This window comes from Mytilus californianus, unplaced genomic scaffold (genome assembly GCF_021869535.1).
Source record: "Mytilus californianus isolate M0D057914Y unplaced genomic scaffold, xbMytCali1.0.p SCAF_4, whole genome shotgun sequence".
In the NCBI taxonomy this organism is placed as follows: Eukaryota; Metazoa; Mollusca; class Bivalvia; order Mytilida; family Mytilidae; genus Mytilus; species Mytilus californianus.
The window spans coordinates 83780578-83787501 of NW_026262690.1; the positions used below are offsets into that span (position 1 = coordinate 83780578).

Consider the following 6924-nt stretch of genomic DNA (forward strand, 5'->3'; position numbering starts at 1 on the left):
TTTCCTTAATTCTATTTACCGCTTTAAAAGTACAAACCTTTCTTCGCATTTTGAGCCTTGAAACACGACAATGCGCCCAGGTTTGCACAAATTACACACAAAACCGCATGTCCAATAAAATGTCACATACATGGAACTCCGTTTTTGAAAGTTACACGTAACGTTACAGACGTTTTTTGTTGTTGATAATTGTCAAAATGATTAATGTATGCATTGTATGGCCTTTCGAGGGCCCCTGATTTGAATAAATAAATTAGTCTATTCAGAAGCGAGAAACAAATTCGCTCCTAATAATTTGAAGATTACATTATCTGTGAAAATCAATCGGATATTATTAAACTATTCAAGATTATCTGCAACTGTTTGTATTTGTATTTTTTTTGTTGTCATCGTAAATCTGTCCTAATCGTATCTAAAATAAATTATATAATAAAACTTTCATAATTATTTCAGTGAAAAAAAAAGGATGTCATCTAAGGAAGGACTTGAACGGTACAAACAAGAAAAGCTTCAAAAGCGACGAGAACAAAGGCTTGAATCTTATTACAGAAATAGAAATCTAAAGGAAAACGAGTATGCTTTATCAGATGAGGCAGTACGCCAAAGACAACATAGAGAGAAACAAGAGAAAGAACAAATGAGACGGGTCAAAGAAACGGAGAGAAAACGGAAATATAGAAAGAGAAAACATGAAGAAAATATCAATGATCAAAGGCAAAACGAGGATTTAAATATGCGAAATACTTTCGAGAATAGAACAGAAAAACATCGGGCATTGAAGAAACTGAAACTGGCCCTACCAAAGAGCCCAGACAGGCGGGTGACAACCATGGTCGCATACTTGCAAAATTCGAACTCGCCGACTGTGAGAAAACTGCAATCTTCTGAAGTGATTTCTTCGCCAGAGGAAATAGAAGAACACAAAACATCAAAAGCCTTGACGGAAGATTTAAAAACAGTTATTGACAACTGTAAGAGGAAAAGATCGGATGACTCTTTGAAAACGATGAATGTTATTATTTCATCAGTAAATGGTGAAAAAAATCAGTGACAATAAATGCAGAAAGAAACTGGCTAGGAAATTGGGATTACCGGTAAGAAGAGTTAGCCGTGGTCATGCAATTAGAACAAGAATACTTAAATCTGAAAAATCAAGCTGGACTTACACAAATAGAAAAACTAGATCAGATGCAATAACACCTGACACGAAGAAACGTATTTATGAGTTCTGGTGTAAGCCTGGTATTTCTCGTCCGACTGGTAACAAGGCAGATATCAAAAGGGTCCGCATTGGTCCGAAAACTTATTCAAGCCACATGACACACATACTAGAAAAAACACAGACCGATGTGTATTTGGACTTTATCGGAGAAAACCCCTCTATTAAAATAGCTCAAAGAATGTTCGAAAGGTGCAAACCCTACTTTGTGCGACCCGTCCGACCTAAGGATAGACAAACATGTTGCTGCAAGTACCATGTAGAATTTAAAACTGTCTTTAAATCGTGTATGGAATTCCCACAGAAACTTTTGATAGAAAATGAACCGAATGAATGCTATTCTACTCCTGTGTACGATTCAATATCTGATGTCGTTAATGCAACATTATGCGAAAAAGTTAATGGTTCACACAATTTACAGTGCCAGAAACTGTTCCGATTGTGGAGTTAAAATCTTGAATTTTCTGCCTTGTGAACTTGATGTATCTGACACTGCGGAATTTGTAAAGTGGGAAAAGTTTGAAAATGTAAGCGTTAATGTTAAAGGGAACAAAACCATAAAGAAACTAATGCTCGTGAAAAAAGAAAGTCAAGTTGGTGAATTGTTTTCATATTTCAGAAAACTAATTGAAACTTTTCCAGTGCATCAGCACAGAGCTACATGGCAAAATGAATAATTTCAAAATCTTGTTAGAAATCTCCCAGAAAAGCAATGTGTTTGTGTGCATGACTTTAGTGAAAATTACAGGTGTTCCGAGCTTACTGAGATTCAAAGTGCTTACTTTCAAAAAACCGAAGTGTCGGTCCATGTTACTATTCTACATAGACATGCATTGCTAGAATACGATGGTGTTGATAGTTCAGAAGACTTTCCTGAAATTATCACGGAACAATTTACCGTTATAAGGCCAGACTTAGTTCATGATCAATACTTTTTTTCACCAAGTCCGAAATTATATAGCGGAATATTTACAGTCGATTTCATATTCAGCAGAAACAATGCACGAGTTTACTGACGGGTGTGCAGCCCAGTATAAGAGCAGACACTGTTTCGGAGATATTAGTCAAACAAGCGACGACTTTGGATATCAACATTTCACAAGAAATTTCTTCGAAACTTCCCATGCAAAAGGTATTTATAATAATTTAGTTTATTATCCTCGAACTTACTACTATGATTGCCTTTAAATACAGTTGAATGTCAGTCCGTCTGTCAGTCTCTACGCTAGATATCTTGGACACAGATTTAATGATGTTTCTCACATTTTCGAGTACAATGGAATACATATTATTTAGCTTTTGATTGAATATTTATGAGTTATTTGTGTAAAATGTAAATATTTTAAAAGCGGTCGGGTATTCACATTATCGGTAAACTGTTTTCTTTCAATCCGTCACATTATGGGTTAATGTTTGAAAACATTATTCTAGAAAGTTTTTTTTTTTACATGTTTTTTTTATTATATCGAATTTGAAATAAATGTATTTTGATAAAACATGTGCGTCGGACTAAATTACACCTGACACAAAAATAAATACGTTGTATCAAGGAACAGGGCTTTTATTTCTGTTCTTCATCTTGGCAGTCGCTGTAGGGTATTGAATGTATCTCTTATATTTCTCGTGACTTTCGGTATTGTTACTATTATAAAAATCATAAACCTTGAACGCGGTAAAATGGTAAGGTCAAATGTCATGCAGTTGACATAAAAAACTTATCTGTGCATTTCAGGACCACAAGACGCTGCTGGAGGGATTATTAAGAGACAAGCCGACTGTGCCATTTTACGCGGACAGACTCAGATAAGGACAGCAAAAGATCTCTATGAATACGCGAATTCATTTCTAACACAACCGAGGTCACATTGTAAGAGAAGAATATTCCGATATGCGGAAACGATTCACCGTGACAACAGACTGTCTTTTAAGCCGGTGCCTAGCATTCGATCTATTCACCAAGTAAGAGCTAGTCGTGATTCTGCTAAAGGATTGATAAATATCAGTGAATTGTCTTGTTTCTGTGTAAACTGTTGTCATCACATGTATGACCAGTGTTCTAATTCGATAAAAACTGGTGGTTATACTGAATGGGAAATGATGCGAGAATACAGAGCGGATGCACAAGAAAATGAAGAAAATGAACAAGTGTCTTTGCAAGAATTAGTTTCGGTTGGTCAATTAGTTGCGTTATATACTGACGACGATGAGGAGGAGTACTACATGCTGAAAGTAGAGAAAAGCATGGAAACGTTACGCATTGACACAACGGATTCTTGGGGATCTTTACTCCCTGCGGGAACACCTGTGTTTCGTGGTCTATATTACAACAAAACGAACTCGCCTTTTCAATATCGTCTTGTGAACAGGAAAGCGGTTGTATCTGCTGCGTCAGTGGTCTATATTTGTTCGGAAGTAACCGCAAACAATGTCATTCGAATCACAGAAGAAACACATTTAAATGTTTTAGAATGTACTAATGAAATAAAATGCTAGAAATTTATTAATCAGTATTTATCCCTATAAAGAAACAGTAGTTATAGAAACCAATAATATATGAAAATATATACATGTACATGTAGGGAATGCTTTAAAGAGGTAAAAACGAATGGGGGGACAATCGTGACAAACATAAATTCATACGTTCGTTTAACAACAAGCGACTTGGATAAAACGTCAGTCAAAAAGTGTATTTCGACGTTATTTTAATGTAACGTCAGGTATCACCAGTATCGTGCGTAACGTCATATGCATTTTTATATTTTTGTCGAGCTTGCCAAATTTATTTCGTGAAAGCGAGACAAACCATCCTAGATTCCGGTGTAGGCAGCGTCAACATTTAGGTTAAGTCTGTGAGTTTTTTTTAAACATCAATAACTTTGTCAAACCTACATCGAATTCTATGATGTTTGAACAGAAGCTTGTTTATGATCAAAATACAGTATCCAGAGCAAAATTTTGAAATATTTATTTTTCTTTTTTTTTCTGTATTTTACTGACAAATGGCCCCCTTTTTTTTACTCCGGCTCAGTCTGAGGTTAAATATTTTCATTCATCTGTAACTTTGTCAAACCTTCATGTAAATTTATGAAATTTTGACAGAAGCATGTTTATGACATAAAGACAATACAGAGAGCAAAATTTTGAAAATACTTATTTCTATTTTCCGTAATTTACCGATATATGTCCCCTTTTTTAAAGTTAACACTCAGGCTCAGTTTGAGGTTAAAGTTTTTCAGTCACCAATTACTTTGTCAAACCTTCATGTAAATTTATGAAATTTTGACAGAAGCTTGTTTATGATCAAAATACAGTATCCAGAGCAATTATTTTCATTTTCCGTATTTTACTGATAAATGGACTGAATTTTTTACAGTTAACAAGTAGATCCATAAGTAAGAGATAAAAACTGAAGCAAACGTTTGAAAATATATTCTTTTTCAATTTTTGTATTTTTTTGATAGATGGTCTTCGTTTTTTTCAGTTAATATTTACAGAAAGTCTGGGATAAATTTTTTTTGACATGATGAATTTGTAAACCTTAACCGCAGAAACCCTTACGAATTTTTGGTTGGTTCGTGTTGCCAAGTCTTCAGGTTTTCATATTGAATTTTGATTGTTTTCCGTATCTTGTCATGTCATTGTCAGTTTGTTTTCGACTTATATCAACTTTTGCTGTTTGGGTCCGTTTGATTGTGGGGATGTATAATTAGTCAACTACACAGTCACGACCTGTTTGATAAGAAGAGTTAAACTGAATTTGAAAATGCCTATACCATGTCTTGACACCAATTGTAACAATGATACCCGTTTGAATGTACCCCAGGAAAACCAGAAACAGCGGCAATAATATGAACCTATTGTTATTTCTTATAGTAAAGTACTTTTCTAACTTCCCAAAAAGGTCTTTTGCAAATATTTTTAGTTAAATATTAAAGCTTTTAATTTCTTTTTAATACCATTTATACTAATGAAAATACAACGTTTGAATCACAAAATAAACGTACACCCTTAATGCACTTTCCCGAAAAAAACCCGACATAATGTCAAAGAAAAACCCCTCAATATTATCTGCTTCTCCTGCAAAGACAATCACACGGTAAGTGAAAAAAACTGACAAACTGAATGAGATACATGCCAGTATATGATTGTTACCTTGTGAGCTTATACAGGGTACCTAGTACAAAGCAAGGCTCATACATTGTATGAATATCAAGTGAACACAGCATTTAGATATAAGAAGATGTGGTATGAGTGCCAATGAGACAACTCTCCATCCAAGTCAAAATTTATAAAAGTAAACCATTATTGCCTTTTTTATAGTTAAAAGATGTCTACTGGACGTTTAATATCTATTAAATAATTAATAATTATTTTCTGTAACCTTTTTTTTACAGGGGGATTAATATTAGTCGGATCTTTTGGAATGTTTGGTGTTGGTTTATTAATCGAGATGTTTGGACTTGGTATTAAGGGAATGCTGAACATGTGTTTTATATCGTCTTTTTTGTCTTGGGTTCTTGGAATAGCTTTTATGGCAGGATGTCCCGAAGTAAAACTTGCTGGTTTAGAGGTTCCATATCCGAATAAAATAGAGTAAGTATCCAAATCAAAATCAAGGAATACATAACATTGGAACTGTTTTAAGGTACAACTCAAATAATGTATAATGCATGCTAAAAAAACGTAAAGAGAGCGATAGATCATATTGTGACTCCGAGAAAAAGTTTGCCTGCTTTCATAGTGTTATTTTTCAGTGGTAACATTCTGCTCCTCTATTACCTTCTGAGTTTTGCGCTCTTTAATCTATCATGCTATGCTAAATGTTCTGTTATTATTTTGCTATATGTTTGAGTTTATATTTATTAATACGAGAGGGTATCATTTAAACAAAAAAATCAACCGCTGAGCAATGTTTTGGAGTATGATGCTATCGTCGTATTTTAAAACTAATAAACAGTGGCATTTGAACATAATGATTATAATTATAGTGTGCACGATTGATTGATTGTTGGTTCCTTAACGTCCAGAACAAGTACAAGTTAACAATTATTACAAAAGGTAGATTCTGCAAGGCAGGTCGATTGCGATGAAGGGAGGGAAATATGTACTGCCTCCGGAAAATGATGGTTTGTTGGATAGTTGTCAAACATTTTGCCTTGCAACAAATAATCTATATAGCTACCGACCCCTCAGAAAGTACATGCAATTGCAATGGTCCTTTAATGTGAAGAGAGCGTGGCAATCATCCTAAACGATTAAATGATTGATTCAGACCGGACTTAGCTACGTATTTATACATTATGCACGGCCGAACGGACGCCACACCAGAAAATACGATTTATTAATTGCCGGATGACCGGAGCAGTACAGGGAAACCCATATTTCTATACCCAAGTCAACATTAGGGTTGAGCAGTGTGCACGAATTATGACTTTAAAAAATCAATGGAAATATTGTTTTTATTTTAGTACATTAGCTGGTTTTTCTGACGTTTGTCAAGTCAGACGTCAACACTTATGCATATACATGTCTCGTTATAAAAATTCTTTAGATACACATTTCTGTTAAATTAGCATGAAAAATACATGAGGGCTTGGATGGTATAACATCACAGTTCCCAAAAATGCATAGAGTACCCAATTAAAAAAAAAACAAAACAGATATCTTGAGGTTTTCTTTGGAGACTTAACCATTCGTATTTGTAT

At 34.5% G+C, this 6924-nt stretch overlaps 1 pseudogene; it reads left to right on the plus strand.

Moving 5' to 3' along the window:
* The first annotated feature begins 365 nt into the window (after nucleotides 1–365).
* LOC127737114 (uncharacterized) lies at nucleotides 366–3712 on the plus strand (annotated as a pseudogene).
* The last annotated feature ends 3212 nt before the right edge of the window (nucleotides 3713–6924 follow it).